The 12,340-nt window shown below is 42.5% G+C and overlaps 1 pseudogene; it reads left to right on the top strand.

Annotated features, from left to right (window-relative positions):
• Positions 1-2,885: 2,885 nt before the first annotated feature.
• Positions 2,886-11,727, top strand: LOC103564434 (A-kinase anchor protein 17A-like; annotated as a pseudogene).
• The last annotated feature ends 613 nt before the right edge of the window (positions 11,728-12,340 follow it).

Here is a 12,340-nt window from a genome sequence, read left to right as displayed (position 1 = left end):
TACCACATTCATCTGTACCCCTGTTCCTAGTCTAGAGCGTAAAACACAGTGAGTGCTCATTGTTTGCTGAATGAAGGAAGGGATAGAAAACGAATGCATCCTAACGTCTTGTTGCAATTTGGAAAATTTTCAGCTATTCGATCTTCAAATGTTGCTTCCTCTCCTTCCCTCCAATCTCCTTTTCTGAAATTCCTTATTAAATGTATTTCAGAGTTTCTTATCTCTGATCTTACTCTTGCTCTCTATGTCTCCAACGTGCTCTTTCATATTTTTATCTCTTTGACTCTCTGTGGTTTATACTACATTAATTCTTCAGTACTTTACTCTGTTTCCCTAATTTGTTCTCTGACTGTGTTAACCTAAAGTCAGTTCACCTATTATTTTAGTTATTTGATGACTTATTTTTAAGATTTCTAATTGTTTCCTTTTCATTTCCATCTATTTTTGTTTCATATCTTCCTTTTTGTGTATCATAATTTATTATTTTTTAGGGATATTACGTCTTTACTTATTTCTTGAGCATTTTAAGCATGCTAATTTTTTAAAAATGTCAAACTTTCTATAAAATTAATATTATCTGAAGTAAATTCATGTTCTAGTTCTTAATTGTGTTTGCAATCGTTCTTAGCATTCATTTTGTCCACACACTTTAGAATTCTGGTCTTAAGCTCATTTCGAATGGGACGCTTTGTGTTCCAGTGTTCCTGGAGGTGAAACTGATGACAATACAGACCCCATCAGCAATCCAATCCACAGCTCAGAGTGTTCCTAATGCAGAAGTGATATCAATATGGGCAGAGAGCCCCACTCTGCCTCCTGTTTTAAAATCTAAGCCTGGATTTTGGCCCAGGTCTCATATGAAACACTTTCAGTTCTTGTTATGGTAGAAAAGTTGAACTCACAGCCACCATAGCCCTCATGTAGGCCCAGAGCAAAGGAGGTGGGTGGCTTGAATCTGACCTCTATTTTGCATTTATAGTTCCTTCCTGGTCCAAAGAGATTTCATCTTATTTTTGAGGCCACTTATCTCTTTTTTTGGTTGCCTCTATTTATATTTATTCTACCATTTCAGTATGTTCACAGTGAAAATGTTGCGTCAGAACCTGAACTTACATATGATTTTTGATGTATATGTGTTGCTAATGGATAATCAGGTATTTAGAAGAGCATTATGTCCTAAACTATTGCCCAGCCTCATTGCAATCCAAGTGCCTGGGGAGTGGGGTAGTATATTTTAGAGTTGGGTTTTTTCTTTTTTGTGGCCCTTAAGACTTTTGGATGAAACAAGCAAAGCCCATCCTCTTAGAGCCCACTTTTAATCTTGCTTCCTTTCCCTTTCATAATGATTCACCTTGGAGTAGTAAGTTGACCACATTGAAATGTCAGGGAGTGGGGATGACAAGATGAAAAATCAGTTCCTTCCCCACTCTGGGAGAAGACCATCAGCCACCTTTGTGTCTAGCTACTGAGCTGAACTGCCTGAGCACTATCTTGATGATATTTTAAAATGCCTTCTTCCCAAGTGCTCCCCAAGTACATATGAATATAGCTGTCTCCAGATTGAAGGTGGCTTCCATGATCACTTTGATGGTGATAATCAGTCTTGATGGCTTCAGATCTCCTTCTCTTTCCCGAATGGTTCTCCTGAGCTCTAGTTCTGTACATCGGATTGCCTGTTAATATCTCTAACTGGATGCCCAGTGGACACCTAAAACTTGAAATGCAATTCATTATTTTCCAGCCCACTTCACCCCATCCCTAGACCACTTTTTCCTATGCTCCCTATTTTGATGAATGACTCCACCAGCTACCCATCTGCCTGAGACAGTAACCTGGCCATTACCCTCTGCACCTCCTCTCTTGACCCCCACAGTCAATTTGTCCTCAAGTCCTGTCAAATCTACCCCCTAGATATCTCCTAATTCCATCTCCTTCTTGGCTTTCTAGTATCACTGCCTTAGTTTACACTCTTATCTTTCCTTGCCTGAATTATTTGCCAGCTCTCTAACTGGTCTTCTTGCCTCCAGTGTTAGTCACTCTATAACCAACTAGTCCTCCATTATGCTCTCAGATTCATCTTTCTACCTGACAAATGCCATAATGATGCTTCTCTGTTTAAAGATGACTCTCCAGTGATTTTAGGATAGAATCTTAACTTAGTAGTTTTGCATATGAGGCTCTTCATCCTGGGACTCTGTTCATATTCAGCCTCATCTCTCATCACCTACTCTGCCAGCCTCTAATCCAGGCATAATTGTTATGTAAACCTGAGCCAACCTTGCCCTTTCTCCTTCTGGAATACTTTCTCCAGCCTGCTTTGCCTGACCATTTTTCTGACCATTGGAGTCAGCATTTCCTCTAGAAAGCCTTCCCTAAGCCTCCATTCTGTGTTCCCTTAGTACTCTGCATTCATTCCTCTATTTATTTATTCATCAAGTATTTATCCAGCGGTATGGCCCAGGTATCGTAGATACAACTATGAATAAGACAGTCTAGGTCTCTGCAGCCCAGAGGGCCTATTTGAAACTGGTTACTTGTTCTTTGTCTCTCACTGGACTGAAGTTCTCAAAGGCAGAAATTAATGTGTCTACTAACCTTTGTATCTCCAGCACTTAGCTCTGTCACAGGGGCAGGTGGCAGTGGTGTTGGTCCCTTCAGGGGAGCCTGCACCAGCTGCCATTGGTGATGGCAGTGGGGAGGCCACATCTGCTGGGTCATCACAGGTGTCTACAAGCTAAGCCAGAGTGGCAGCAGCCTGGGACACAGGCAGAGCTCCACACCAGCCCAATGCCCAGGCTACGGCAGCAGGTACCGTGGTCCATGATGCCTCTGAAGCAGTGGGGCTCTCTCTTCTGTACAGGCTCCACCTCAAGCCCACCACAAAGATGACTCTCAGCCTGGCCCTCCCACAGCTGCAGCAGCCCAAGAGTCCATCTACACCTGGGAGGTGATGGAAAGGCTGAAGTTCACGGTGCACCATCACCAGCTCTCCATCCTCCCAGCTTCTGAGAGCACCATGGACAACATCTACCTCAAAGGTGAGGCGGAGAACAAGAGTCTGGTCAAGTCTTTCTTGGCCTGCCTTGGTGGCAAGACCATCCAGCTCAGCAGCTTCTCCGATGTACTCAAGGTACCCATAACCAAGGTCAAAATCTATTTCCCCACTTGCTATGACTGGGACTACCTCTTCGTCAGGCAAATGATATGAATGACTGTTGCCAGGAGAGAAGCTGGACATGATTCACCTGGATGGGCCGCCCTCAAATGGTTCCCCTGAAGGAGTCAGGCTCAGAGAAGCCCAATGAAGAGGTTCTAGTCAAGGTGTTTGAGACGTTTAGGGAGATGTGCAAAGTGGACATCCCCATGCTGGACCCCTACGAGGAGGAGGTGACCTGCCAGAACTTGCACATCTTCAGTTTTGGGGGACACTTGAACTTCAAAGCATATGTCCAGTACCGTGGGTACGTGGGCTTTGTCCATGCTGTGTGTGCCTTGGGCAAGATGTAGCTCACGTATAAAGGTGAGGGTGGCAAGGCCGTGGCCTGCAACATCAAGGTTTCTTTTGATTCGATCACACATCTGAGTGATAGCTTAGTGAAGAAAGGGCAGCAAAGAGAAGAACAAAAGCACCAAGAGAAAGAGGCAGAGAATAGGGAGAGAGCGGAGGAAAGGAAACAGAAAGAGCTAGAAGAACTGGAGAGAGAAAGAAAAAGAAGTTTCACAAGAGGGAACGAAAACAGAGGGATCATGAATTCCATTGGAATCAGAAAAATCTCAAGAAGCTACATGAAGAGAAGCAGAAAAAGCTCAAAGAAAAAAATACAACTGGGGACCAGCCCAGTGGCGTAGTGGTTAAGTTCACACACTCTGTCCAAGAGTGGTCTCTCCAAAACATCCATTGAGCTGCTTGGTCTACACCAAAAAGGTCCCTGAAATTTAGTTCTGTCCAAAACATCCATAAAGACATTTGGTCCATTATTTGTTAAATAATACAAAAATTTAACTTTGTTAAAATTTTTCTATTTTTATTGTAATTCATAATAAATTTGATCTCACATTTATTCTTATTCATCCTCATCATGAAGTTTGGCAGGTTTACTCAAGTCAACGAGCAATTGCTCCCAAGTATGGATTGCCCTGATTATTGGCTGTATATCCCTACATCTGTTAACTTCTGTTATACAAATTTGATGCTGTTGGTGTTGGGAAGTTGGTCTGATCACCATTCAGTACTGATGGATAAATATTCCAAGTTTCTGGTGGAAATCTCGGAGCTTCTGTTCTTCTGCCTCTGCCACGCCTGCCACAGACAATCTCTCCACCTAACCCATTAGGCCATCTAAAGTTTTCTTCTGCGTTCTCCACAGTGTGCTCAAAAGTTTCCTTACATCTTCTAAAGGCACAAAGGGAAGTCCAGACAACATGGATACACATTTATGGGTGTTTCTTTCCGTTGTCATACACCCACGTGTTAGATCCAAAGAAGACATTTTTTGCCACAGTGAAAAGTGAAACCAGCATACTTTTATCTGTGCATTTGGTAGAAGTAGTCAAACTGCGTCATATTTGCAATCTCAAAATCCACCATGCACAATGAAGAGTTAAGGCCGAGATTTCTTTCCTGTGCAAATGCAAGTAGTTTCTTGTTTGTAGATCTGTAAGTGTCTTCTCACCTTTTCAGGGTTAGTGTGTAAATCAATGGCACACTACAGCCCTCACTCCAGTTTTTGAATTTAAGAAAGAAAGTAACCTGACACGGTATGAAGGACAGCGGTTAACAATAAGTCCCATTTTTGACTCTTTTGGAAAAGAGCTGTCATCAAATAAAATGAGGTAACATTGATTTATAACATTATAAAACTAGTGTTACCTCAATTAAATAAAAGGTTAAGGTGGTCAAAAATAAAAAAAGGATGACCTAGAGCAATGAGTGCTGTTCTGCAAAGCTTTCCAAAGTATTTTGTTACTGACATGAGCAGTGTGCAAAGTATTATTTATAAGATAATCTAATTTATATATTTTACAAGGGGTATTTATATACACTGATATCAGGTGCCTAATTTCCCACAAGGATCAGGCAAGGGTGGTTACCTCTGGGTAGTGGGAGTGAGACAGGGCAAAGCTGGAAAGAGATGGAGGAAGACCTGCTTTTTCATTTCATATTTTTCCTTAGTGTTTGAATATTTTTCCATGAGCTAGCATCACTTTTACGAAAATTAGAAGGGGCACCCAGGGGTGCACAGGTTCGCGGGTTTGTAGATTCAGATCCTGGGTATGGACTTACACACTGCTCATCAGCCATGCTGTGACAGCATCCTACATACAAAATAGAGGAAAATTGGTACAGATGTTAGCTCAGGGACGATCCTCTTCACCAAAAATACCCCAAAAATGAACATACAACTGGAACAGGGGACGCTGCTGCTGCCTCAGAGGAAGGTGCGGTGCATCAGGCTCATTTGAGAGCTGCTGGGTGGACCCAAGGCACCTGCAGGCATGGCGGGCTGGGCTTGATCTTCAGCACTGGACCTGCCTCCTCCTGCTCTGGGCTACGATCTGTGCGTTTCTCTCAAAATCAGGGCCAGTGTCTCTGCCCGCCCCCTCGGCTGGTTACAACCATAACCAAAAGAAATGTCTTAATACCCATGAAAAAGAATACACTGAAAAAAACCCTTAAAACTTGGAAAGAGTGCTCAGTAACAATTTTTTACTGTTTTAGAGTGACTCAGTAACATTAACAGGAAATTACTCTCAGCTAGAAAGTGCTTGGACTAGTGGACAATCTAAACTAACCTGCGAGTGGTGACGTGATCTTCAAAACTGAAGCGTCTATTCCAAATCAGCTAAGAGTACAGCTAAATCCTTCAGAGTAATAAAACCAATAAAGAGATAGTAAGAGCAACTTATACCTAATAAGACTGGCCTATTTAAAAGAAATCAAACACAGAAATCTGAACTCAGTAATTAAGTGTTTATCCTTTTTTTACCTAACATGGCAAGTTCACCATGGACACTTCAAATGATTCAGACCAAAGAAAGGAAGGAGATACTACACAAGACTTTCAGATTAAGATAAATTTTATTGTCTCTCTTAAAAAAATGAAATAACCTAGTCTTTCATAACCTTCTTGTTTTGTTAGGGTGAGGGACATAATCCTTTGAGGTGATTAAAATGGGATCTCTCCAGGTCTCCCCATGTAAAACTTTGCATGCAGCTTAAGGGACTTATACATTTTACAAAGTCCATTAAAAAAATAACCCTGATTTAAACAATTTAAAAGAAGAAAATACGGATTGTCGAAACAGGACTTTTCTTTATAACATAGCTCTTTTTAGAGCTTCGGTTTTGTTAGATTAATAAATCTAAAATTGCTTATAGAAGAGTGGAAATGACATACTATGCTAAATTCAAAGTTTTTAAGAGAAGCAGGGCAGGTCTGTAGTAAGAGCACTGAGCTAAGAATCAAGCCTGGGTCCACACTTGGTGAACGGCACACCTGGCCTCTCTGGGGCTCAGCTGTCTCAGCTGTAATTGAGAGGTCTGAGCAGAAGACATAAGGTGCCCATGGCTTTGCACTACACACCAATAATTTGACTTGCATTGTTTCTTTTCTGTAAAATTTTCAACAAAAAGGAAAGTAAGATATGTAAGAGCTCGACACTGACCTTTACAAAACATTATTGAGAGAAATGGTACAGATGTCTACTCTCCCTAAATTGATCTACAGATTCAAGGCTATCCCAACCAAAATCCTTGCAAGTTTCTTTTTATGATGGAAACTGACAAGTGATTCTAAAATTTGTGTGGAAATGCAAAAGGCCAAAGTCATCCAAGAAAATCTTGGAAACAAAACTGGAAGATTTATAATCAGATATCAAGCACTATCATAAAGGTATGGAAATTAAGACAATGTGGAAATGACCCCACAATAGACTAGGAGACCAAGTATGTATGAGTGTACTTTAGACTCTCATGCATACAAAGTGACTTGATTTATGACTAAGTTGACGCTGCAGTGCTGTCAGGAAGTAAACAGGCATGTGGGGAAAAGTTCATTTTGAGCCCTACCTTATACCATACTCGAAAATCAATTTGACGTGAAAAGTAAAGCAGTTTAGCTTTTAGAATAAATTCTCGATGAATAGCTTCATGACTTTGAAGTAGGCAAAAATTTCTTAAATGGAATATAAAAAGCACTAACTAACCACAAAAGAAAAATGATAAGGTGGATTATATTAAAATTAAGAAACTCTGTTATTCAAAACACCATACCATTAAGTGAATTTTTTTAAAAAAGCAACACAGTGGGAGCAGATATTTGCTATACAGAGATCCAACAAAGAAATTGGATCTAGGATATATTAAGAACTTCTTTAAGTCGATAAGACAGCCATTCCCTTGTTTAAAAAAGAGGAAAAGAACAAGCACATCATAGATATTTGTCATTGGCAAAGAAAAGGAAAAAGAAAAACTATGAAAAGTATGACCCTCCTACAATGGAAAGCTGAGCTTCTCCTGACTGTGGAAGGCCTTCCAAGGCGTTCCCTGATTGGCTCTGTAGTAACAGTTCTGTCATCTGAGTAGCTCACAAGGAGAAACTCCTCATGGGACATCCTCCCCTTCACGTCCTCCCTCGTTCCACAGAAAAATAATTCGTGTTCTTCCATCACTTCTTTCCTTATCTACTTCAGTAAATAATTTTCATGTCCTCAATACTCAAAAATAAGAGAACCTTTGAGCACAAAGTTAAGCAGTTCCAGGCCTCTCCTATTGCTTATACCACCAGCACTTAGCCCTGTGGTTTTCCAGCTGTGACACACTTTTCTTCTATGAACCCTTCAAAGAAGATGAAATTTAGATCAACCGTAACTCTGTTTTTGCCTCACACTTGAGCTAGTCTAAAGATTCAGCTGTGTATAGCAGATTAAGCACTTAAGCTGTGTGTGTCCTGTGAAAAGAGCAGAAGAACATAACCTCAAAGTGATTTAAAAGACAAAAAAAAAAAACACCTCGCAATTTCATCAGAAAGCACCATGCACGTGGTAAGCAGTTCTATCTTAACAAGGTGACCAAGTAATTAAAGGGTTAATGAACTGCGTTAACTGTGGCAAACTCAATTTTGTGAAACAGTATCTTAAACACTTCACTTTTATCGCCAGTAAAGGTAAATACATGGGCAGTTATAAAAATTAACATTATTGTAATTTTGGTTTATAACTCCATTTTTTATTTCCTACATGATTTAAAGGATAAATGCATAAAAATTATTAATCTATGTTACTGGGCACACAATGCATAAAAAAGTAATTTGTAAATGTTTGTATACTTAAAGTTAAAGCTGGTGTTAATTCAAATTAGACTTTTACAACCTTAGGATGTTAAATGCAACCCAGTAACCACAAAAAGTACCTATACAAAACACACAAAAAGAGAATGTGTCTAGCGCAGAAGAAAACCCGGCAGTGACCAACCTGCTGCTCTGGGGCCACAGCTGAGGGGCGGGGTTAGAACTGGGGGACAATGCTACAGCTGGGGGCGGGGCTACGGTGGGGCGAGGCCACAGCTGGGGGCGGGACCGCGGCGGGGAGGGGTACATCGGGGGCGGGGCCACAGTGGGGGGCGGGGCTACGGAGCCGGAGAAGCCCTTGGCGGAGGCCGAGCGCTGGGGCTGGAGGCGCCTGGGAGCTGTCACCTCTCCCAGGAGGCGTGGCTGTCGCCGTGCTCCCGCCCACGCCCGCACTCACTTCCACCGTCGCCGCAGGTCCCGGGACAGAGACTCAGCCTGTGATCGCCAGCAGCCTCGGTCGGCGGCGGCGTGAGGCCTCCTCGCGGCGTGTGGTCGGCGCCTCCGGCCGTCTGTGCGCGGGGCCGCCGAGCTCCGCGCGTGGCCCCCTGATGGGTCCGGGCACCGCCCGACGGCCACCCCCGCGCCCCAGCGGACGGCGCCTGAGGCCCGTGCGGGGCCCTGCGGCCGAGCGGTGCGGGGTTCCCCACAGCGAGCGCGGGGCGCGGAGCCCCCACCGGCCGGGTCGCATCGTGGGGCGGGGGCTCAGCCGGGGCTTGGCCGGTCGGGGCTGCGCAGAGGGGACCCCTCGCCCCCGCCCGGCACGCTCTGCGCGGCAGGGACCTGCGGTCGGGCTGCGGGAGCTCGTCCGCCCGGGGCCGACCCTGCGCGGGCTTGGGGGCGGGGGGCGGGGAGCTGAGAGTCTCTGCGATGCGTGGTGGAGGCCGCCGTGAATCCCTCTGCGCTGGTGCTCTGTTTTGGAAGGTTGTTATTGATTCAGTTTCTTTAATGGTTATAGGTTTATTCAGATATTCTGTTTCTTTCTGTGAGTTTTGACAGATGGTGTCGTTCCAGGTATGGGTCTGTTTCATCTAGGTTATCAAATTTGTCTGCGTAGAGTTGATAGCGTTGATAGCGTTCCTTTGTTATCCTTTTAATTTTCATGGGATCTGTCTGTAGTGCTGGCCTCTCATTTCTTAGTTAGCTTGGCTATGGGCTCATCGATTTTATTGATCTTTTCAAAGACTCAGTTTTTGGTTTTGTTGATTTCCTGTATTGACTTCCTGTTTTAATTACATCGATTTCTGCTCTGATTTTTATAATTTTTTCTGCTTACTTTGCATTTAATTTGCTTATTCTTGTTTCCTAAGGTGGAAGTTTAGATTATTGATTTCAGATCTTCTTTTCTGGTATGTGCATTCAATGCTATAAATTTCCTCTAAACGCTGCTGTCGCTGCATCCCACAAATTTTGATAAATTACATTTTCATTTCATTTCTTGCGGTTCCCAATATTTTAAAATTTGTCTTGAGATGTCTTTTTTGACAACGTGTTACTTGGAAGTGTGTTATATCTCCATGTATTTTGGGGTTTTCCAAATATCTTTTTGTTACTGATTTCTAGTTTAATTCTTTTGTGGTCTAATAGTAGACGTATGATTGCCATTCTTTTAAATTTGTTAAGGTGCATTTTATGGCCCAGAATGTGGTCTGCCTTGGTGAATCGTGCCCGTGAGCTTGAGAAGATGTGTGTCTGCTGTTGTTGCGTGGAGTCGTCTGTCGGTGTCCATTACCTCCGGTTGATTGATGGGGTTGCTGAGTTCAGCTGTGTTCTAATTGACTTTCCACCTGCTGGATCTGTCCATGTCTGATAGAGGAGTGTTTAGTCTCCAACTGTAATCGTGGATTCGTGTGTTTCTTTTTACAGTTCTCTCAGTTTTTGCCTCACGTATTTTGACGGTCTGTTGTTAGGCGCATACACAAAATGGGTGGTTAGGTCTTCTTGGAGGATTGCCCCCTTTATCATTGTGTAATGCTTCTCTTTATCCCTGATAGCTTTCCTTGGTCTGAAGTCTGCTCTGTTTGGAATTAATGCAATTATTCCTGCTTTCTTTTGGTTAGTGTTAGCATGCTTTATCTTTCTCCATTCACTTACTTTTAAGCTATATATTTTAAGACTATATATTTAGTTTTTTTAAGTAAAGTGGGTTGCTTGTGGGTCTTCTTTAAAATCTACTGTGACAATGTCTGGGTTTTAATTGGTGCATTTAGATCATTGACATTCAAAGCGATTATTGATAGAGTTTGATTACTATCTGTTATATTTGTTACCATTTTCTATTTGGTGCCCTTGTCCTTTGTTCCTTTTTTGGTCTTTCAATATTTTTCTGCCTTTTTAGGTTTTGATTGAGCATTTTCTATGGTTCCATTTTTTCATGCTTTGTAGCACATCAGGTGTACTTCTTTTTTTCCCCTTTTTTACTGATTTTCCTAGTGTTTGCAATATACATTTACAGTAAATCCAAGTCCATTTTCAGGAAACACTATACTGCTTCACGGGTGGTGCAAGTACTTCATAATAACAGAACACTCCTAATTTCTCCCTACTATCTCTTATGTCATTGCTGCCATTCATTTCACTTATATATAAGCACATATATACAATTTATTGTTTTTTCAACTGTTAGAACCAACCTGTGGATAAACACGGGTCAGTGCTTCAATTGCATGACAAAGTGTAAATGTTAGCAGCACAGACAAACAAAAGCAAATATATTATTGACAGAACGTGAGTCATGCGGGGAGAAAGGAAAAGCAGAGGAACTGTGGGGACACAAACAGTATCAGGCATAGAGGAAATCTTGAGATTAGGGTGAAAGTTGATAAAACAAGAAATTAATAATAATAGCTATTTCTTGGGAGCTTCTGTGTGTGGGACACTAAATGCATTATTATTTCTATCGTCAGAGCAACCCCATGGGAGAGGTATTATCCATTTCCTGGGTTTACAGGTGAGGAAACAGAGGCCCAGGAAGGTTTTGTGAATTACTCAGGGATGCAGAGCTAAGAAACTGAAGAACAAGGATCCAAGCCAGGGGTCCATCTCAGAAGCAGTGCTTTCAGCCCCTGTGCTGCCACTTCCCTTGTCACTAAAGGGAGCAAATTTACATGATGTCACAAGAGAGAAGCAGCAAATTGATGAGATGAATATGATGGACTGGGAAGGAAGAGGGAGGAAAAGCAGAGGGAGAGGGAGTTTGTCCTCCCCCTCATGTTAGGTGATGAAACTGTCTAAGTGGATCTGTCATGAGGCAGCAGGATCAGCACCATGTTTAAGGTTATGGGGGTAACATCGAAGTGGCGAGACACTGTCTCTGGAGAGGGGAATAGGGTGAGAAGGGTTGAATTTCAGTATTATTCGAGTTGCTATTGTGTTCATGTATTTTCATAAAAATAACAGAATGTTTCTGTTTATTTAGAAATCGTTTCAGCTGTGTAAGTGCATCAAAACGTGAAATTCAAAAATCATCTTACATCTGTGACACATCTGTTAAACATTTGTCTTATCAGGATTATTCTTTTTAGCTTGAAAGCATTTAAAAAAATGTCAAGAAGTATGAATTTTCAAAATTTCTCTCAATGACACTGCAGGCATGGCAGAGACAGGGCGTGGGACTGTAGGAGCAAACTGGGTTTCAGCCCTGCCTCTGAGAGGCGGCTCCATTGCAAAGGGCAGTGATGCTGTGAGCCAGGGAGCAGGGGCATGGCTCTCTGGACAGTGATTGACAGCTTAGAGTGAGTGATGGGCGGCAGGGGCCTGGAGGGGTCCAGTGGCCTCTCTCGGGGGAGCTATTTGCTTTACAGGGCTGCTCGCATCAGTGTGGTGCTAGGCTCAGTGCTGTGCATTCTTAGGCTCAGTTGTCATACTTTTCCATGTGTTTACTTCATAAAAGTCAGCGCTTCTATGCTCCCTTTAAAATGGGGATCAAAGCACTATTGCTCTACCTCTGTCCATCATCTCTGTACCTATTTATCATCTGCCTACCTACCTGTACT

Source organism: Equus przewalskii, chromosome 22 (assembly GCF_037783145.1).
Source record: "Equus przewalskii isolate Varuska chromosome 22, EquPr2, whole genome shotgun sequence".
NCBI classification, from domain to species: domain Eukaryota; kingdom Metazoa; phylum Chordata; class Mammalia; order Perissodactyla; family Equidae; genus Equus; species Equus przewalskii.
The sequence above is the reverse complement of the archived record's forward strand: the minus strand, read 5'-3'. Positions and strand labels throughout refer to the sequence as shown.